We start from the raw sequence: 24,337 nt of genomic DNA, 5'->3' as shown, positions 1-24,337 counted from the left end.
AAAATTCTGGAAACTATGCACAACGTGATTATTGGTTCATTACACATAGAAATACTATCAGAGATGGAATTCAGCCTTCCTTACCGAAAAATACAACTCAGATTAAAAAAATTTGCCAGATTAAAATTATAACACTTAAATATGTGTGGCGCAATGAATGGATTAGCAATACAAGTTAAGCTTTAGTCTATAACTACTATTTAATTTCAATTCCTTTCCTTGGCTTTTATTTTATTTTATTCTTCAGAAATTCAAAAAGCCTAACAATTACAGGTTATCTCCCTATTTTTATTCCTTATTCTGGACACTTTGCAATGTTGCATTTAATATACCTGTACCGATACAAGTACTGCAACTATGGCACAAATATCATTATATGGTACGCGTGATATACTTGTAACGTGGGCTACTCGTGATGTTATTGATACATGCACTGTTATTATGACACAGATATCATTAAATGGTACGCGCGACATCTGTGGGCGTGGATGCACATTATTGTCACAAGAAGAATCATTATAATGGTGTGTTACGGGTACCTGGTGCCCGTGGCATTGAGAGAATCTCCGCCCTGACCTCCATGTGAGAAGCCACCCGCACTAGGAAGAATTGAGCGCGGGTTTACTTCGGGAGACATCAGAGCCAGTCGGCCACGATCGGGGATTCGACAACTTGTAAGTCATTTATCTGTTTTATGTCTTAGTTTCTTAGTTTTTTAGGTGCTGACTGGCGGCGGAGTGAGTGGTCAGTGCAACCACTCACCACCAGGAGCGCTTGCGTCACTGGTAACTAAATCCAGTACTGGACAATTAGCAAAGCGGACCATGAGTCCAAGTACCCAACCCCCGCATGGTAGACTCTTTTCTACTCTGTCCAACACTTCATCCAGACCATCCCCTGTCTTCTGTAAATTCCTACACACTTAATGCATGCCAATTTGCATCCCGCATGAATCTGCCCAGGGTTTTCCCTGTGTCTATGCAGGTTTTACCTGGGCCCAACCTATCTCTAGTTATAGTCTAGATTTAAGAGTGAGGGGAGTTAGTCATGGCGCCAATCGCTGCCATGGCTGGCCAATCCCCTCCTAGCACATGATGCATGCGACCCTCTCCCTGCATGTCTAATCCCAGCATGACTAGGCGTATAGGCTTCGGCCTGAGACGCACCTAGGTCCCTCCCTAACCCGGACCCCTCCAAAATACACTTAGTTTTAGTTATGTTAGGAAAAAAAAATCCTGAAGTGGCCGAAAGCGACGTATTGCCGCCATATCAGCTGTGGTTATTTTAAAGTAAAATTATTTTATAAATAAAGCTTAGTTTGGACTTATAAAATAGTAACCATAATTTTACCCTGTATTTTTAGGTTAAACAACATTCCCAAAAGAGTGTATAGGTAAGAAATAACCATGCAATTATAATGTATCACGTGACTATAAATTTGTTATGTAGGGGGGGGGGGGGGCGTGTCTCCGAAACCTGGGTCCAGGCCCCGTAATCGAATGTGGAGGCCATGATTGTTGTACTTGTTAATACCCTTGTGCGTGGCTACACATGGCATTAGTGTCACAAGTGCTTTTTTTTATTGTACGCATACTATTATAACGGTACGTGTGACACTTCTGTGCTGTTTTTTTGCGGTACAAATGCCATTGTAATGGTCCACGTGACACCATTTTGCGCGCGTGGCTACACATTTATATATTGTTGTCACGGGAAGTGTTATTACGGCACGAGTACCATTGTTAAGGGCGCACGCGACACGCAGATACGTCCTTGATCCACCTTGGCTCTCCTCGCTGTGACCGTCGGCGACCCTGCAATTATGTACCAGAGCGCGCGACGAAGCGTCCGTGCGTGACCGGGGATCGAACCGGCGCCCGTCAACGACCCACTGCGGCGATTAGTGGCGGGAAGGGGGTAGAGGGGCAATTATTGGCCGGTGTCTCTCCCGTAACAGCCCCGGGGCCCAGCCCTTCTCCTCGGTCCCTTTGTGAAGCCCGGCCGGACGTACATTGGCGCCTCTGGGGCGCACGCCATCAGCTCCTTGGTCTATTATTCTCTCTCTCTCTCTCCCTCTCTCTCTCTCTTTAAAGTTACCCGACAACTTTCACCAATTACTGGCAGACACTAGTCTGTAAAGAAGAAGAAGAAGAAAAATCAAAGTATACGAACATTTTTAAGTCTGACTGTACAATATATATATATATATATATATAAATTTATATTTTATAAAAAACCAAATTTTTTTAAAAATTAAAAGTATTTTGCACTCTGTTTATAATGAGGGGAAATAGTTGGCTTATCAGAGCTGTATCATTAAAATTAAATGAAATTATAATTTTCTGTACGTGATTTTATAATTATTATATATTAAATATTTTCCATGTTAGCATATTAATTTTTTTTAACTTAATTAACATTTGAATAAAAATGCATTGTCTGTCTGTAGAAAAGGATTTAACTCAAAAACTACTGATGCTATTTATTTACTTGGAATTGAAAAAAAAAATTTCAGATAGTAACTCCAGATTTAAATTTGTCGTTATTTTATTGTGAGATATTAAAGGTTCCGTACATGTAAAACTAATTTTATTTAAAAATCCAGTAGCAAGTATCGTTACGTATTTTTGGATTTTTAAATTAAAATAGAACCAATGACAATTGATTTGTAAATTAGTAAATCATTCACATGCAAAAACCAAAAAATAACAAATAATGTTAAGGGTTTTAAAAATATTTTAATGGTGTTTTTTTTTTTTTTTTTTTTTTTTTTACATAAATTCAGTGTTTCAAGTTGATAAGTTGACATTCATACAATTTCCCCGCTCGCTCGTTCAACTTCGCAATCGAAATAAAAAAACACACCCACTATGGCGAGAATTTATTAATTATTTTCAGAATTATATATATTTTTTAATGACACTGCTCCAATTCTAGAAAATGTTTCCTTTTTGTTACGAATAATTAGACGTTTAGATATTTCAGAAAAAGATTTTTAAAAAATGTGAGCAAATCTTTCATTACTCGCCAGTGATGTGTAACATCTAACCATAGTAACGAGCAAATTCATGTGTTCTCATGTTGCAAATACACTTATAATACGAAAATCTGACACGAAATTCATCGAAGAATTCTTTAAAATAATGCCGAGTGTTATAAATATATACGCAAGTTGTTTTTTCAACTGCATTTCTGGACGCGAAACACATTTAGTTTCCTCACCCGCCGATACAATTCTAAATTTTAAACTATATAATGAAATGGATCCGATAAAAGTGACAAAGTCTTGTTTTGGACCTGATTTTCGCCAAGGAAATAAATTAAAATTCATTACCATAGGTTAAACTATAAAGTTTCCCTAAATGTTTGTGAACTTTGATTGCGCCATCCGCCATAGATGGCAGCCACTTCTTGGCGCTAGTTCCTTATTGGATTTTCTCTTTTGGGGAGGTGAGTGTGTATTAAATGGATACAATCTCAGTCAGTAAAGACGTGAAACGAAGAAATTATTATAATATATGTAAAATAATAATTTTTAATACGTAGTAGTGGCAATATACTGCATACTAATGCCAGTATAGGCCTATCTAATATATTCGTAATAAATGTTTAGCGTCTTCATTTTGTAAAAATATATTTTATATATACATTCTCAAAACAAATATTTTTACAGACATGCAGTGCGGCATTTTTTTTATTATTATTTTTTATTTTTATTTTATTTTTAAATCTAGCTCTTTATTCTCACAAGTCTTTCGTTTCGGGGAAGTTTTGGTTTATAACTCGCATCTAACAACTATTTTGGCAAATTTTCCTTTTTCAAAACTAATTCAAATATAATTTTCATGTCATATCTAGCAAAAAAAAAAAACCATGAAAGTATAGATACACTACAAACATCAGTTACAAAAACAAAATAAAGTTAAACACTTTAATATATATCCATAATAAAGGTGATAGATTTAAAACACTATATTAAAAAGCTTTATTAAATATTTAAAGATGCAAACGAACGAGTTTCCACTGTAAAAATAAAATATCGCTCGGCTACAAAGCAAACCTTTAAATCATACTGTTTGGTGCTTTATTTAGAAGTTGGTAATAGCATAGGGACTAACTTCAAGTAACAGCTTCCTGTTTTCATGTTTTAATATATGTATTCATGCAATGCTAGTATAAATCTCGCCCTACGTGTAGGCTTAATACATACAACAAATACTGATGCCTCATTAGCATAAATTGTTCGTGTTTATCAAACATTATTTACGTCTCAAAATTTTTTGTCTTATACCATTAAATGTAATTTCAATATTTGGTGTATAATGTATTGCTAAGAATAATCCTGCAATAATCTGGATAGTTAATCATCGACCTAATAGTGACCCGAAATTTACCACGATGATATATTAATAGGGATTGGTAGATCAATTAACGAATTATTTATAATTTTCATAAATGGTAGCTGCTTTCGAATAGCTTTGTTCATTAGTTAAATATTGGTCCAAACGTCTCTGTCGAGCCCCTGTCTATATAGACCGCCACATGCTTAGATTACAGTATCCGGCTAACAGCGCGCGCTGTTGCCAGATCTATACATCACGAAGAAGTCCAGGATGATGTACTCCTTTGGAATTCTGAATGCACGAGAAGCATTTTAAAAATCAATTTTGGTAATTTAAAATGTTTCAGGCCTAAGTATACCTACTATCACGCTCATAAATCTGTAATAAATTGCCTCTTTTTCTTATTTTAAAACAAGAAACGATTTACACACATCCATTGATACGCATTCATACGAAAATTATAATTTTAACTTGATAAATACATGAACAATGTCCAATAACTTCAATTTCAAATACTTGTTATGTTTGGCAACAGCGAGCGCAAAACAAAGATAGCGCTTACGGCAGTCGGCGTGTGTTATAAAGAGAGAGAGAGAGAGAGAGAGAGAGACCATTTACTTCCACGTTGCAATCTAAGGCCGGTATTCCAAGACACAAAAATACCCATACCCTATCCGTACTCCTTACACGACAGGACACGGCCAGTCACTTTTTTTTAAGGAAACGGATTTTGGTTATTCGTTGCCAAAACTGTGGCCCAAATTCTGCGCATGCGCAGAGCTTACGTTTTCTTTGTTTTCGTCCAGATGGCGGACCCGCGTCTGGCGCTATCATCTCGTATATAGTCACTTTCGTGAACATTGTGGTCGTACCAAACGTATTGCTATGCCAAATGAAAACTTTATGTTAGCGAAACTATCCTAAAATACATTTTGTACACTTTAATTATCATAATAAGGATAAAAATCGTAAATTAAAAATATTTAGTTTAATATAAAGGCCGTTCTATTTTTGTGCGATGGTGCTGCTATCTCTAGGAAATTTTTCTCTTAACAATTGTATCGATGGTTGCGAAACGTCCGCCAGAATGCGTCGAAACCAGTTTCTAGCCTCGCGCTGGGCACGGTTTATTAAAACGGTTGCCGATTTGTTTCCTTACTGGGATTCGGTTCGGGCACATCTTAGAATACGGCCCGTGACAGGTTACTGTTGTATCCTACACAAGGCTGTGCTTATTCGATACCTTGCCCGAACGTCTTGGAATACCGATCTAAGAGAGGGGCGCTATAGTGTCAGACCCCTGATTAGGGCGTCTGACTCGGGGCTCAGTGAATTGTTAGGTTCCCCTTCAAGCCTCGGGCTAAGTGACTCATAGTGCGAAGCCCTCCCCTCCTTTGACGGGATCAACACGTCGCGAGACAGGATTGACGCCGGCCTCTGTTGGCTCCCTAGGGATAGCCCCCGCGCGGCTGAACCAATCACGAGTCGGAGCGCTATCTGCTGCCCCGCAGCAACGGGATGTGTTTCCCTTGCTCCCCTCCCCTTTCCTCTTCCTGTCCGGAGCAATGGCCGCCAATATTGACGTTCTCACTTTATATTTGTATGCCTGTTGCAGTGGGGAAGATTGTTTTCAAAATAATTTAATGGGCATACGCTACTGCTGGTTTATACTTTTCATTAGAAAATTTTAAAAGAAATGGGTGCGTGTACTTATGTTCGCGCGTTAGGAGTTATACTTGCTTGGCCTAATAAAAAAAAAACACTAAGTTTCAATTTGCATGCAAGTAATTATAGAAATAAAATAAACTTAAACACTCGGTATTCAATATAAATTTTAACACACGCATAAAATAAAATAATTGAGATAAAATTTAATTAATAATGAAAATAAAAATGCAGAATAATTATAGATCTTAACTATTTTTTAAATAATAATGTAATAATTATCATGCAAATGAATTATACATACGAGAACATAACCTCACTTATATAAATACACTTGAAAAAGTTTATAAACACAATTTATATCACTAATATTTACATTAAATAAATGTTTTTAATGATACGGGGCATATTCAATAGCAATAAATACAGTATAATATTTAAAAGCACATATATAATATTTATTTGTATGTAGCCTATTTTCACTTTCATTATTTTTTCATAATGTGCCTAAAAAAGTATAACTTCAAAAAAAAACATTCAGTATGGACAATAAATTGGATTACATAATCATATGGAGAGCAAGCCGATATCAGGTGATGTGAAACGTTACATGCATAGAAATTACAGATTATTCCGTGGAATGAATAAAATCAAACAAAACACAGAACACTCGAACACAGTGAGATGAAAAAGACAAGAACACTGAAGAGAATTTTTTTTGGCATATAAAGAATATCCTTGATACCTAATACCTAGAGACCTGCAAAATTCGCGGATTCATTTCGTGATATGCTACAATTCAAATAATTATACCTTAGCGCTGCTTCTACCACTGGTTCACTGTTAATCTGGAGTAATGAGGGCCAATTAGAGACCCTCACTCATAGAAGTGTCGAATCACAGACACTCGGTCGAGACGACTCACAAGTCAACAGCCAATGAACAGGTGGCATTTGCCCGAGTGTGTAGAGTGTAGATCACTGAATCCGCGAATTTTGCAGGTCTCTACTAATACCTAGAGACCTGCCAAATTCGCGGTTTCGATGGCCTTCAGGATAGACTGCACATACCCCTGTACACTCGGGCAAATAACGCAAGTTCATTGGCTGCAGAATTGTCAGTCGTCTCAGCTGGTTTGTCTGTGGTTCGATCCTTCTTTGGTTGAGGGTTTATAACTGGTTGAGATTCGTCCAGATGAACAGTAAGCCAATAGCAAAATTATCTAAGAGGTATATGTGTTTGAATTCTAGCCTATCACCGAAATAATCCACGAATTTTGCAGGTCTCTACTAATACCAATTGGTCTTGCGTCATGACATACTGATAGAAGTTTAGTCTAACTACCATTTTCCTGTTCTCGTTCATTAGCGTGCGCAAACACAGGCCAGTAAAACTGAAAACATAAACACATGCTGAGCAAGCCAACATCAGCTGATGTCAAATGTTGCATGCATATACTGCACAGGTTATTCCGTGGAAAGAATTTAATAAAAAAAATTACAGCAAAGATTAACATAGTGGGCTGACAATTAAAATTTGTAGTTGCAGTTAGTTGTCAGCCCACAGTATTCGTCTGTGCTGAGATACTGTTCTAATTGATTTCGAATTATTATTATTCGTGTTGTCTATGCATTTACCATTTGACATCAGCTGATATTAGCATGTTTTCTTGTATTCAAATTTATTTTTCTGAGCTTCGGGTGTTCTGTACGGCATTCAGTGTAAATCAGCGTTTGTCTAATATTTGGGGCGCAAATCTATAGGATTCTCAAGGAGAGATTGGAGTTTCTGTGGGAGAGGCTGGTCCGAGAGTTCTGCGCGTGGTGTTCACTAACACTCACTATCTCTGGATACGGTGCTTGTATATGTTGCATGCAATAAGCAGAAAACTTTAAAATATACAGAAAGTTTTCCACAGGACATAGCTTTGACATCAAAACCCGTTTCACAGTCACTCTTTTCTAAATTCCAGGGGAACCCAGGCCCCTCCCCTACCCCAGGATAAACGACCATTTATAACAAAATATTTTTAATCAGTGTTCCCTCATTGCAAGAATCGCCGAAAGAACTTATATATGCCATTTTGTTTTCCAATGTTTATTGACGTGACAACGTCTAATAAAATCGATGAACGCCGGCTGCACGCACTAAAAAGTCACATTCGAGGCACATTAAACTTCAAACACTCCCATTCGTTTCCTACTTTTCCTATCATCGCCCTATCCCTAACAGAATAACACAGATTGGAAGAAGTTAAATAGCAAACATGTATAAAAGTTATAGTTAAAATAATATCTTCGTTAAAGTAATAAACATATTTGAATTAATGTTGTAACCCTTCTTCCTCCTTAATTGGAAGAGGGGTTGCGTCCCCGACTCACTCTGGGCGCGAAGGGAAAAAATAAATATTAAAACCAGGCATAAAAAGCTAAACAATATAAATTCCCCACACCACTGCCCAGGGGTCAGGCCAAAAAATTCAAAGGCTATAATAGCAGAGTAACCATTAAACAAACAAGAGGCAAGACTTTGGACGTATGTTATTAAAAAATAGAAATTTGCAAAAATAATTTTTACTATACATAACCATACAAGCTTAGTTACAAAAGCTGACGTTAATAATGGCAGCATCTTATCCCCATTTGCGATACTAACAATAACCTTTAAAAAATCGTAAAAATATAAATACTGATAACAACAAGTATAAAAATATATAAGGGCGTGAGGCGTGGCCACTATAAAATATCAAAATTTACTGACTGCCCTAATACCAAAAAATCAAACAAGACAATCAATACAAATATATAAAAAATCTACAAAAATAATACTGAAGTACAAACAAATTATTTAAATAAAGTTCTTAAACTCTCAATCAAAGGTTTAGTCTTTCTTCAGATGTTCGTTGCTAAAGACTTGCCAAAAAAAACAAAGTTAATATCCTAGGCGTGCGCTGGCTTCCTGACCTTCCTCACCAACTCCAGAGTCTAATGCCACGCCGGGCCATAGGTACGAATTCACAAAGGCGTGAACGATGACCAAAAAAATAATTATCTTATTTTTAAGGGAAATGTAGCAAAAACTCTTCACGTAACATAACCATGTTACCACAGAAGTATTTATCATCAGCTTCAAACAAAGTCTTACTTCTTTATTAACTTGCCAATGATTTTATTAAAACGTAGAATGGCCGCACCAACCAACATCAGGCTGCGCATGTAGTCCAATACCGATCGCATACATTTAATAATACTGCACAAGCTGATATATTAGCTAAATGCCAACTTTACGTATGCAAATTCCGATGACAAAGTCTCAAAAACAAATTGCAAAATGTTCGTTTCTTCCAAACTTATACTTTTATTGCAACTACAGGCAAACGGGCAACCTTATTAAAAAATCCCACACTGGAACAACGTGTGAAACAAATGGGCTTTTTTTTTTTTTTTTTTTTTTTTTTTTTGGTAGCAGAGCGTGGTTACGATCCACGGACCTCTGGGTTATGGGCCCAGCACGCTTCCACGTCAGCTTTTGTAACTAAGCTTGTATGGTTATGTATAGTAAAAATTATTTTTGCAAATTTCTATTTTTTAATAACATACGTCCAAAGTCTTGCCTCTTGTTTGTTTAATGGTTACTCTGCTAATATATCCTTTAAATTTTTTGGCCTGACCCCTGGGCAGTGGTGTGGGGAATTTATATTGTTTAGCTTTTTATGCCTGGTTTTAATATTTATTTTTTCCCTTCGCGCCCAGAGTGAGTCGGGGACGCAACCCCTCTTCCAATTAAGGAGGAAGAAGGGTTACAATGTGTGCAAATAAAAGTAAATTTATCAATTAAATTGTAGATTTAATTTCACTCCTTCTTTGTATCCATACAAAATAGTGATAATTCAATGAAATGATTCAATTTTATTGATGAAATTATGCAATCATTTCATCAATGTTGTGACCGTGTCTGGTCACAAGACGTTAAATTAAATTTTCACCACCAAACATTTAAGGACATGAAGAAGCTTACCTTCTATGTTGACATGTGGGAATAAACTGACCTCTTGTGACGTCACGACTCATAGATAAGCTACGGCTGTGTGCGGCAGAAGATAGTGCACTTTCAACAAAATACCATAGACAAAGTGGAGACTTCATTCCTACACAACATCGAATTCAGTGTTACCAACTCCGAATTTAGCAAGAAGAAGAATAAATCCCGGAAATTGGTTGTTTATCGATTATGTGAACTGGTATGAAGATCTTTCTAGAACATTCGAAAATCATCTCTATTAATCCCGAGATTGGAGGGGCAATAGGAGGGAAGGGGGGGTGAGAAATGGGTATATAAGGCCGGGATTTTGATCAGTTAGGCATGGAGCAGCAGGACCATCACCAACATCATCATGAGGCATTAGAGAGAGAGAGAGAGATTGACAGAAGGCAAGGTGTTTTGGAGAGCTAAGTATGGGTGTTGTAATTATTTGTTATGATATGGCCAGTAGAGTTTAAAGTTTTGATAATGATGAAAACAACTGTGAGTAGTAACCATTGGACTTGTGTTTTGTGCGAATATGATGCACCTGTTTAAGCTTAGTGTTGCTTTAGGTGTTCATAATGTGGATTGGCACTTGGTAAATTTTGTTGCACCTCCTGTGCATTTTGCTGTTGTTGGCGGCCATATTGCTTTCAATAATTAATTGATTTTTAGCTCTCCAAAGACCTTTTCCTTGCGAGTTGATTAATGGTTTGTTTATTTTTGGTTTAAAGTCATTAAGCATTTAAATGTACTCTTCTAGCCTAGAGTTTTTGAAACCAAAGAAAGTATTAAAGTCAGGAATATTTATTGTGTATAAATTATAAAATATTTGTTATTTATGAGATCTAACTATTCTTGTATTATTTATGAGATATCTCTAGTCAATTATAAAACATTTGTGATATATTTATGAGATCTAACTATTTTTGTACTATTTGTGAGATATTAAGATTAACAATAAACCTTGAAAATATATTTGATGTGTTCGGTCAATGTTTTTGCCACCTTACATTTTTCAGCATAGGTTTTGATGTTCACTTTGATTTTGAATTTTAATATGCAGGTTAGGCCCCATCTGGGCAAGTTTTTACCTTGTGGGAAGTAACAGGGATTTTGTGCTTGCAGTGGGAGTTGGGACTCTGATGGGGCCCGGCCTCAATGTTTTGGTATGACGTTACGTTGAACTATCGTCCGTAAACCGACTTTACAGACAACCAATTTTTTTTCGTATGCCATCGTTGGGTGCCTAGCGCGTAGAGGCGAACAGGCTTGCGATACGCGAGCCAGCTCATCCTTAGCGCTCGTTCTTCAGTGGCACGGAAACGGAGACGGATCTATTGGAACATTTCACAATCACGTCTGCTGCTTCGACAATGGCACGGAAACATAACTTACGGCAACCAAAGAGATTGCATTTCATACGAAAAATTAATTTAATTAAAAAAACTATTATTCACGGGTAGAAATTATATTTATTATCAAAATAAACTACAGATGAATAGAGATCGGAAAAATTCGCGCTTTCGATGACCTCTAGGATAGACTCCACAACCCTCCACACACTCAGCCAAATGCCACCTGCTCATTGGCTATTGACTAGTGACACCTGTCAACTGGGACGCTTGCGATTCGATACTCTTTTGGTTGAAGGTTTTCCATTGGCTCAAAGTCCTTGAGATAAACTGTAAGCCAATCGCAGAATCAATATAAAGGTACAGTTGTTTGGATTCTAGCATATCGTGAAATGAATACGCGAATTTTTCCGGTCTCTACAGATGAATAATAAAACACTAGATAGTCTTTAACGTGTTTAGAACACAAACAGACATGGCTACCACCGCAGCCAAGTAGCTACTCGGTTTCTACTGGTCGCGCGGAGCGACGTAAACAGAAGAGCTCAGCTTTGCCGAACCACTTCGTTCGGGTCCGTCTTCGTCTGCGTGCTGTCGTGGAAGCTCTGTTCCGCGATATACGTCTCCGTTTCCGTGTTATTGTAGAGTGGGCCTCGGCGCCCTCGAGGTTTTTTCGACCGAACTCTGCCGGGCTGCGCGGCTCCGACCCGTTGAAAGCTCTTCGGCGTCGAGACGCGGTTACGACCGCTTTGTTCCGAAGTTAGGAAGGGAACAAAGGATATCTACGTGCCCGAGGCGTCGCCGTCCGTGTGTTCGTCCGTACGTTGGAGCAGTTCCGTCAGAGGTCAAGCCGCGACTTCCCCGGGGCAACTCGGCGTCCGCGATTCCGATCGCCACGATTTTGGAGCTCCAATCACTCGCGCGGGCTCCAAAAGGCGAATCACCCCGCAAAAAATAGCACATCAACAAACCATTGTTTGCGTCCCATAAACATTACGTTACTCGAACGATTTCACGGAGAGGAAGAAAGATTGATTTCGGGCGGTATTCCAAGACGTTCTGGTAAGTTAGCGAATAAAAACTTCCTCGTTGGGATAAAACCGTAACCCAAAATCGCAGACCGTATTACAGAAACGAGTCCAAACACCAATCCCTTTTAGGTTACGAAATAAAGAAGATGCTACCGTTTTAATAAACGTTGCCCTGCGCGAGGCTAGAAACTGATTTCAATGATTTCTAGTGGACGTTCGGCAAACCATCGATACTTTTGCAACGCCAAAAGTCATACACAGATTGCAGCTCTATCGCGCGAGTTAAATTATGTGATTTTGATTTTCTCAAGTACTTTTAAAATTGAGATTATTTGTTTTTTATTGCCGGTAAAGCGTGCAAAATGCATTTCAGGATAGTTTCGCTATCATAAAGTTTCATTTGGCACACCAACACACTTGGTACGTCCCCCGGAGATCATAAAAATTACTTCATACGAGGTCGAAATCGACGAGAAAGGGAGGTTTGCACATGCGCGTGATTTGGGGAAACAGAACGGCAACGGATAGGACACCGTAATCGGCTGCCTAAAAATTAAGGGACTGGCCGAGTCCTATCGTGCACTAGGAATGCTGTTAGGGTACAGGTGTGGCATATTCAACGCCTGAACCCTTATATCTGTGTCTTTGAATACCAGCATTAATACATTGTTTTGTACATACGCCACTATTTGGTTGACACTGTGTATCATAGAAAAAACCCGAGGAACGGTAAAAGAAAGACGAGTACACAAACACACAGAAAACTAGACAAAATCAGCCGATGTCAAATTTTAGTTGCACAGACAGAACAGAGAGTTTCGTGGAAGGAATCAGAACAATAACACAGCACAGACGAACACAGTGGGTCTGACAACGACGAGACAATTGCAACAAGAACAGTTAATCTGTCTTTCGCCGTGTTGTCCAAGATTTGCTGTTCCTGTTGCAACTGTCTCGTCGTTTATCAGCCCATCTGTTCGTCTGTGATGTGATAATTGTCCAAACTAATGCCTTCAACGGAATTCTCTGTGCTGTTAACTTCTGATATCTGCTCATATTGGCATGTTTTATGTGTATGTGTATGATCATCTTCCTTTGCCCGTACTTTAGGTTTTCTCTATGACGTGCAGTGTTTGTCAAAAATATTTTAAATAACCAGTACGTTATTTTTCCATTCTTTCATATCACTTACAGGATTATTCTTTTTTAATTCAAAGTTAGGGAATAACACATCTACTACTTATTAAAAAATTTAAGTTAACTTATTTAGTTAATAATTTGAAACTCTGCAAATATGAGTCAGACCTATACACCGATACTTCCGTAACATACGAAAATGTTTTTTTATTTGTGGATCCAAGAATTCTTGGTATTTTTTATTTTATTTGCTATCTCAGTTTTTTTTCCTGTTGGAGCCATAAAATATTTCAGTCAAAAATATTGTTTAATAGTTTTCAAATAGCAAGCAAGTACAAAAATATCGTGTTAAAAAAATCCACATTGAAATATATTTTTTAAAATCTCTTTTACATTTGTTTAGTTGACACAAAAGATACTTTTAAAAAAATTCTAAACGTCCTTTAATGAGTGCTAACAATATGTCTAAAATATGTAACAAGTAATCTAAAATCAAATTCAACCGTTTGATAATATTCAACTTCACTGTTATAATTTGTGCAATTGGATGTTTTCATGGGAACTCAAAAATCTACTGAGGAATAATCAAACTCCAGAAAATGTTAAATTGAAGTTTCAATGAAATGATTTTGCCTACGGTACTGATTATTCATTTTAGTGCACAAAAGGGACACGCTCCAATCATATCTAATTGAAACACAAAGTAAATTTGTTCCCGAACACCTCCGTAAATTACTTTTTAACTTAAATGATCCTTGAAAGGGCATCTTAAAAGATGTTAGCCATTTTCGTTGACCTTCCGAAAAGTTGCAATGCTACCTAACATTGGTCTTCGAGGATTTTTTTTTTTTAATTTTGGTGCTCCCTTTAATAGAAAAGTGACGAAAAACGGTTGGTAAACAGCCAACTGCTGTTCACATATTTTCCAGTGTTTCTATTTATGTGTTATTATAAACTTCATTGCGTGAAAATTTAATATTTCTTGGAAATAAATAGTGAAGAATATGTAAACACAGACAAATGACCACCGAAAATGTACACAGTTAAATTTTTTTTGTAAGTAGAAATGAAATATTGTAAAATTGCAGAAATATTTAAACATTAGTACATTTATAAGAAAGCAATTGTATCGCTAAAAAGATTTTTTTTTTTTTTCGTGTAATACTGATTACGGAATTTACCCTTTGTGTTGTATTGGTACATACATTAGTTAAATATATTTGCAAACCGTTCCCTTAATAGATTTCCAGTGTTAACTGCGCACATTAATAAACACGGTAAAAAAAAACCGAATGGTTGAATATTCTATTAATTTTTTTATCATTATTAGAAAGGTTTACGATTGTACAAAACATTTAAAACAAAAATAATTAATATATATGCAAAACTAACCATGGCAATGTGTTGTACAAATTTACAATATTTGACTTTTTAAGAGTCACCACAAGGTCGTGTTTACGAGTGAATAACTCGGACGTCATTTGACGGTTGGTTTCTCTACGAAAGCATCGTTGGGCTAAAGGGTGCATCGATGAGCGACGGCGTCCGTAGGTTTCGCTCGGCCGCAGCTTAGTTCGAGTCACGACAGAAACTCGTCCGGCCGCGAGGTTTCCAACCTCACTCGTGATTCGTGGAAATGGGTCCGTGAGGGGGGGGGGGGGGGGGGGCTCGCTATATTTCGGCCGCGTAACGAGCTCCGGGCAGTAAATCTCCATGCGCTTCGTTTGGGGACTTCCCGAAACGGTCGAAGTCCCTGGACTGCTTTACGAGACGCACGCCGCCTATTGGTTTATCGAGGCGGTTAACCGGCGTCTGGAGGGGTTAACGGACGGACCCCGAGTGATTTAAAAAAATGACGCGCGGCGGAGCGGCGTTATCTGTGCGTCCCAAGTCCCGTTCGAGCACTCGGATTACTCCCGACCCCTCTGGTTGATTCAGTCAAGTCGCCTGATCGTCTCAACCAGACTGCTGTGCGAAGACTCTTTCTTTTCTTTTTTTTTTGACGTGACAACGTCTAATAAATAGGGACAGGAAAAATTCGCGGATTCATTTCACGATATTCTAGAATCCAAAAAAAACTGTACCTATATATTGCTTCTGTGAGTGGCTCACAGTTTATCTGAAGGACTTTGAGCCAATGGAAAACCTTCAACCAAAAAAGTATCGAATCACAAGCGTCCTAGTTGACAAGTGTCACGAGTCATTAGCCAATGAGCAGGTGGTATTTGCCCGAGTGTGTAGGGGATTGTGGAGTCCATCCTAGAGGTCATCGAAAGCGCGAATTTTTCCCGTCTCTACTAATAAATAGAGACCGGAAAAACTCGCGATTCATTTGGCGATAGGGTAGAAGTCAAATACATATACCTTATAGATGATTTTGCTATTGGCTTACTGTTCATCTGGATGAATCTCCACCAATTATAAACCTCCAACCCAAAGAAGGCTCGAATCACAGACAAACGGCTGAGACGACTTACAAGTCAGCAGCCAATGAACTGGCGTAATTTGCCCGAGTGTACAGGGGAATGTGCAGTCTATCCTGAAGGCCGTCGAAACCGGGAATTTTTCCGATCCCTACTAATAAATGGATGAACGCCGGCTGCACGCACGAAAAAGTGTCCCGTTACGCACATTGTCCCGTTACACTGTGTCCCGTTACGCTCATTGTACGCTTGCGCCGCATCTATCTCTCTTTCCACTTGATTGGAACAACCATCGATTTGACTTTTTCGAGACACATTAAATTTTAAACACTCCCATTCGTTTCCTACTTTTCCTATCATCGTCCTATCCTTAACAGAATAACACACATTGGAAGAAGTTAAATAGCAAACATGTATAAAAGTTATAGTTAAAATAGTCTCTTCGTTAAAGTAATAAACATATTTGAATTAATGAGTGCAAATAAAAGTAAATTTATCAATTAATTAAATTGTAGATTTCATTTCACTCATTCTTTGTATCCATACAAAATAGTGATAATTCAACAAAAATGGTTCAATTTTTTTCATAAAAGTATGCAATCATTTCATCAATGTTTTTTTATGACGTTTTCACGTTAAACTATCGTCCATAAACCGACTTTACAAACAACCAAATTTTTATTTTGGTCTGGTTTCACAACACGCATTCTTGTTATGTAATAAATAAATAATAATATATGGGCGAGTGTAGGTACTTATTTACGCGCGTTAGATGCTATAATTACTTGGCGTAGTAAAAAAAACTAACTTTCATTGTTTATGCAAATAATAAATATAAATAAAATAACTGGAGTTATAAATACGGTTGGTAAAGTAAAAATTCAACCCAATTTAAAAAAATTATATAATTACTCAGTATTCAATGTTAGAAAAAACATGTATTTACAGTTAATTATTTAATTTAGTATATCTGTAAAATTTATATTACCTCAAATTTATACTAGTGAAAAGGCCTAATATTAGCGAGATAATTTTACATAATAATGAAAATCAATAAATACGTTGAATATTTTTTACAATTTATTAATTTGACATATTCTTTAAATAATAATGTAAAGATTAGTAATGTAAATATTTTTTACATACGGGACACTTCATTTCACAATATATACAATTTTTAAAATTATATGAACTAGTATTCAATATCAATCACTAAGTTATAAGATTTAAAAGCACATATATAATTTTAATTTTTATGTAGCCCTTTTGTTCATTCTGTGAAAAAATCGTTGCATTGTGATCGCGCATCTTAAAAAATCACTCTCACCATTTTTTCATAACGCACCTATAGAAGTATAACTTCGAAACCTCTATCATTTGTTTAATATTTCTAACAATTTTAATGAAATGTTTTTAACTATTCCACCTTGTTTAGCAGGTTCCGTAATGTTGAAATAGGCATACCATTTTCGTGCCACTTCCCTCATAGCTTCACTTCTTTTAATGCTATCGCTGTAGGCCTATTCCTCACACCTCACATCCCATAGCGCGGGAATGCTGTAAACTGGTCCACAGTGAAATCAACAGGTGGAACGCCCCAGTGGACTCAACTAGACGACTGGTGTGGACTAATGCCTAGTAATGTCTCTGTGTTGAGTAAACCAGTAGTGTCTCTGTGTCAAGTCTACCAGTAGTCTTTGTATTGAGTCCACCAGCAGTGTCTATGAGTTAAGTCAACAGTAGTGTCTCTGTGTTGTTTCTACCAGTAGTGTCTTTTTGTTTAGTCTACCAGAAGAGTCTTATGTTGAGTCATTTAGTAGTGTCTGTATGTTGAGTCCACTAGTAGTGTCTCTGTGTTGAGTCCACCAGTAGTGTCTCTGTGTTAAGTCAACAGTAGTGACTCTGTGTCGAGTCTACCAGTAGTATGTGTGCTGAGTTTATTATTAGTGTCTTTGTGTTGAGTCTACCAGTAGTGTCTCTGTGTTGAGTCCACCAGTAGTGTCTCTGAGTTAAGTCAACAGTAGTGACTCTGTGTCGAGTCTACCAGTAGTATGTGTGCTGAGTTTATTATTAGTGTCTTTGTGTTGAGTCTACCAGTATTGTCTCTGTGTTGAGTCCACCAGTAGTATCTCTATATTGAGTCTACCAGTGGGGGTGAGAGTTTGAGCGATACAGGTGCCTATTGGCCTGCAGCCAGAGGTTGAAGGTGGCTCGGACGGTTCCCAATCATTCGCTACATAGCCAGACCTTCGACACCCGTCCGCCTCAACTAGTGGAATCAAGTCGCCTGGTCTGAAAGGGATTTAAAGGTGCCCGCCTAGTATGGGGTGTATTTGTTTCAGTGAGGCGAGATGATAAGTGCAACGCTCGCTAGCGCTTCTATAGCGGTATCGCCTCTAAGAACAAGGCCCTGAACTGGCGTGCATTCTCCTCGTCGTGCATAGGACAAGTAAGAGATTTGAACGGTAATCATAACGTTTTATGGTGGAGAAATTGTGATAAAGGTGTAATGATAAAGGTGAGTGCTTTCAAGAATCTGTACTAAATGAGTCATGCCTAAATATTAGGGACCGGAAAAATTCGCGGTTTCAGTGACCTGTAGGATGAACTCCACAGTTCTACCTACACTCGGTCAAATGTCACCCACTGATTGGCTGCTGTCTTGTGGGACGTTCCAGCGTAGCAGCCTGTGATTCGATAAAGCTTTGGTCGGGTGTTTCTCACTGGCCCAGAGTCATCCAAGTGAGTTGTGAGCCAATAGCAGAGGGAGCACTGAGGTATAACGATTTGTATTTTAGCCTATCGCGAAATGAATTCGCGAATTTTTCCGGTCTTTACTTAATATTATTATTGAAACACGAGTTTTATCCCTTTTCACTCTCCTAAACATTTATTTTAAAATGTTCAAATCGTGTGGGTGTTTTCCTAAAGCTCTGCACACTGCGTGTGTGCCCGTGCCCAGTTAGGCGCTGGCTGGGCGCAGGGGTCGCTAAAGGCGACATCGGCTCGCACATCGCGCGCCTCTTCGCCTCTACGAACTTGAGTTCAGTCTGCGCCTCGGTTACGCGCCTCCGTGCGAATTTAAGGGTTGACTCCGTAAATTTTGCTGGAATATTAAAAGATAAAGGATTCTTACACGTACCTATCCACTTAAAATACTGTGTTTAGATGTTTTTCACTCCTAAAAACACACGTGATAAAACCGGGTTGAACGTTTTGTCAATTTCCAAAACAAAACAAAATTAACTCTGTACTTGTGATAGAAGTGAAACTCCTATGGCAATTCAAACCTCGACTCGTTAGTAGATCGCAAGAGAAAAAACGGCAGAGAGAGAGAGAGAGAGAGAGAGGGGACATTTCCTAAAATAACACAGCGTGTGATTTCATTTCTTTTTCAAGTACTTAAGAATACATTTTTTGTGTTTATTATACTTTTTATTAAAATTAAAATTAATTATGTATTATGAATTACTTCATAAACAACAGCTCAGGATATCAATAAATATTGAGCAATAAATAATGATTAATTAACAATAAATATTACTCACTTTTTAAATACTCACATTATAAAGAAAAAAACCGCGCGTGTCACTGTTCCTTCAAACAATTCTGCCATTTGGAACACGCCAAATCTCTGAACTAAATATGAAACTCAAAACAGGTAGCGCTACCTATGCGGGAAATGCAGGGATATTCTTGTCAGCGCTCTCTACGCTGCTGGTTGAACAAGGGGGAACGCGAGCGCACTGGTAGTAAAACATATATAATTAATGGGATACCTATATCTATTTTCTGAAACTAGCGCATGCGCACACTCTCTGTCTTATTCTTTCTTACATCTATCTCTCTCGGTTCTATTTTTTCTTTGGTGGGGGGTCGAATCATCGCACGAAGAAGTTTTACTTGAAGAAATAAAACATGTTAAAAACTAACCCATGAAACTAACCATGTGCATGCAACTGTAATGCTATTTAAACATGTAAGAAACCTTGAGCGGAATTGACAGCCCATCCCGGCGGACGGGTTTGACACATCATGTTAGAATATTGCATTTTCATGTCGTTGTAATAAATACAACACTCGCTTCGCTTATTGTGCATGTGTGTGTGTGTGTGTGTGGTGTATGTAAAGAAGGCGGATATTTACGATCCTCCGAACGTTTATGTACTGAAAGCAAGAGTAGTTTGCTGGTCACCATGGGCGTTGACCCTTAGAGAAGGGTTGGGGGGGGGGGGGGGGGGCGTTCCCTCCTGGGATCAAGAAGCTCCTCTCTGAGGGGATCCACTCGCGTTTTCAAATTTGTTACTGTGAAACGGGTTTAATGTCAAAACTATGATGATTTATGGCAAACTTTCTGTTTACTATGAGTGTTTTTTTTTCTTATCGCATGCATATAGACCAAAATATAGGCAGTACACAACAAACCGCACCCCTCTTTCCAGAGATCGGTTGTATGGGTTAAAACTCACGCGCAAATCTCTCACCGCCTCCCCCCCTCCCCCCCCCCCCCCCCAACTTTGTATAATTTCGTGGGCCTCCTTTGCGAATCTTAAAGTTTTGCGCCCCTGAATGGCACTGCATAGAATTTTTAGTTTCAATTGATGCACCGGAATAAGTGGCACTTCTGCTTTTTTTTTTTTTAACAATTTCCCCTCTCATTAAAAAAAACTGCTTCCTCGTAGGTGGCAAAAAAAATCTTCTATTAGAGGCGAGAAAAAAAATAACAGGAAATGACATAAATTGCAGAATTTAGAAACAAATAAATAAATAATAATTTTTAAGAATCTGGTTATGGTCTAGGTATTCCAGAAGAAACAATGTAGGTTTCATATATATTTTTTTATTTATTTATTATAATTTTTTGAGTGCCTACCAACAGTGGGCACTTAACAAATGTTACAAAAAAAAAAACAATAACATACACAAAACACAACAATAAAATGGGACAACACAAACATAAACACATGACAAAAGACAATTAAAAAAATATAATAACTAAATTTGTCAAATTAAAATTAATTCATTATCAATAAAATAACAATAATACATTATTTACATCACAAATGATCTTAACTGCAAGAAAATTAAGAATTCAAAATGTCTTTCATTGAGTCATTTTGATGTTTTAATTTTCTTGCAGTTAAGATAATTTCTGATGTTATATATATAATGCACGATTTATCTCCGGCGAATAAATTTGATAAGGGATTGTCGAGTTCGTAATAATTTTCCCGCCACTGTTCATGGCTCCCGTTTGATCCGCTACCCAAGGTCATCTTCCTCTACAGCACGTGAACTCCTCCTCCTCCTTGCTCCTGGACAAAGCCAGGGCCTTCTCCTCTTGCATCATGATGAAGTCTCGCGACCAATCAGGCCCAGACCTCCCAGGCCCGTCTAATTGCGAGACGCCGCGGCATGGCGGTAGCAGTTCCGGGCTTATTACCAGGCGGCAAACGGCCCGCGCGCCGGTATGTAGTTTTACCGTCTTTTATTTCATCTTTTATTCTCCCCACCCCCCCACTACCTTTCTTTTTCCAGTTCACTAGATCCTTCGTGCCGGCGGCGAGTGGGAAGCCTACGATGTACATTCTGTATTGCGCAGACCCGAATACTCACGTTGGCATGCCTTCTTTTCACAGACGAGAGAGCCAAACCTTGAAGTTCCCCGAAGTTCGTGCTCGCTTTTTTGATTACATGATTTCACAGTATCTTTAATGTAGCTATCCTAACCAAATCAACCGTCCACAATGTTTTAAAGTATTTATAATGTAGCTAACCTAACCTAATTGACCATTAGTTATCATGAATTGTATATTTATTCATTTACAATGAACAAAAAAAAAAACCGAAGATGCACGATCGGGCGCTTGGCTCTCTCGTCTGTTGAAAGAAGGCTTGCCAACGTGAGTATTCGGGTCTGTGCAATACAGAATGTACATACATCGTAGGCTTCCCGGCGGCGAGTACCCAAGTCCCGCTTGCACCACAGAACAAGGAGGGAGATACAGAAGTGCGACTCTTACAGTGGAAACTGAAACCATGTTTCCCGCGATATGTGACGCTATCTGTTGGGCGGGCCCACAACTACTAGCAACAACCAGGTTACGTATTCAAAGGTGTTATTTTCAGATCCCAGTGAGCTGGTGTACGAGTAGTGGCTCGGAGACCAACAAAATGATTTCAATTAGCATCACCTTAACCAACATGGGAGCGTATTGTAACTTAATTATGAGTCATAGTAAAAAATATGAATGAATAGCACAAAAAAAATTATGCCCTTAAAAATTGTTAGATCCCACCACTTAGATCATTTTATCACAACCCTACTCCCCCCCTCCCCCCCCCCCCATAACTGTCATGATATTGTTACCATCAAAATAATATTCCAGAAGAACAACACAACCTTTGTTGCGTCTTCTCAGAGTAATGTTTAAAGGATAAAATATCATTAACGTCTTAAATAACGGATTGTGTGCCAACGAAATAGTCATGTGTATTGCAGAGGCACATGAAGGAATTTTTTTCGAGGAGTATTATGGAAAATAAAATTACAATTTGAACACCTATATTTAGAAAAACTTACATTTCTATTGACACTAACATACTGACGTATGGGTATACAGTTTTAGCTATAGGTGACATGGCTTCTCACACAGTAACACATATATTGCTCTATTGCCCCCTTCGTTTGCCACTGGTGTTCTGGAGCTTCTGATAGAGTAGGCAGGGGCATATCCCCCCCCCCCCCCGCCAGCTCACACACACATTTTCTATACAGCCCTTCCTTGGATCCGCGCTTGTGCGGGTTGCTTTGAGGCGTAATAAGACTTAGGGCTTACAATAATACACCCTTATACTAAGGACCTCCTGAGAAAATAATAAAAAAAGGAAATGAAAGGAGTAACTCCGGCGGCATCTACCCTAGCAAGAAAGGATGAGAATGAGGGGGTACTCGAGTGAAGCACCGCATTCGTCTGTGCGATACGGCTCGGTGCTGACATGCGATGATTGACTCGTAACCAACACTGATTACCCTCCCCTTTTCGCTCTTATGCATCTCCGCGAGCCATCTGCGTTTGCAAAAAAAAAAAAAAAAATTGGTTGTATAAAGTCGGTTTACGGACGATAGTTTAACGTGACAACGTCATAAAAAAACATTGATGCAATGATTGCATACTTTTATGAAAAAAAGTTTAATCATTTTTATTGAATTATCACTATTTTGTGTGGATACAAAGTAGGAGTGAAATGAAATTTACGATTTAATTAATTGATAAATTTACTTTTATTTGCACTCATTAATTCAAATATGTTTATTACTTTAACGAACAGATTATTTTAACTACAACTTTTATACATGTTTCCTATTTAACTTCTTCCAATCTGTGTTATTCTGTTAAGGATAGGACGATGATAGGAAAAGTAGGAAACGAATGGGAGTGTTTCAAGTTTCATGTGCCTTGAAAAAGTCAAATCGATGGTTGTTCCAATCGAGTGGAAGAGAGATATATGCGGCGCGAGCGTACAGTGAGCGTAACGGAACCATGTGCGTAACGGGAAAATGTGCGTAACGGGACACTTTTTCGTTCGTGCAGCCGGCGTTCATCGATTTATTAGACGTTGTCAGGTCAAAAAAAAAACATGTACCGGGCAACCAGGTGGAAACTGACTAGTTCAGTTGGACCCAGGTGAAACATGCGTAGGTACAGGAAAAACCCTGGGCACTGAAATGCGTGGTGAAATAGGCAATCATTAACAGTGCAGAAAAATACGGAAGTAATGGGTTTGTCAGGGCAGAAAAGAGTCTTACCGTGCAGGGGGTTTGGGTACTTGGACGGATGTCCGCTTTGGTCGTAACCAGTTCTGGGATTTATTTTTGCAATCAGAGACAACTGCATCCTTGGTCGTGGACACTATTACCACCCACCCGAACTCTAGACAGTGCTGGATTTTCACTCCATACATACTGGCTTTCGTGGCCAGAGTCACTAAGCTTCTTGGTTTCTAAATTGAGGTCTCGCCCGTAAAAATTGTTTTTTCACGATCGTCATGAAGAGTTAGCTACCCCAGGCCGGTATTCCAAGACACAAAAATAGGCGTTTAGCTGTTGAGTGTGCTACACCTGTTTCCTAACTGTATTCCTAGCGCACGATAGGACACAGCCATTCCCTTATTTTCAGGGAGCGGATTTTTGTGTCCTATCCATTGCCGTTCTGTTGCCCAAATTCCGCGCATGCGCAGAGCTCACTTTTTTTTTTGTTGATGTCCAGATGACGGAACCGCGTCTGCCACCAGAAACTCGTATATAGTCATTTTTGTGATCATCTGTGGACGTACCAAGCGTGTTGGTAAGTGGGACG

This window comes from Bacillus rossius, chromosome 1 (genome assembly GCF_032445375.1).
Source record: "Bacillus rossius redtenbacheri isolate Brsri chromosome 1, Brsri_v3, whole genome shotgun sequence".
Classification (NCBI taxonomy): Eukaryota; Metazoa; Arthropoda; class Insecta; order Phasmatodea; family Bacillidae; genus Bacillus; species Bacillus rossius.
This window is presented reverse-complemented; position numbering follows the sequence as displayed.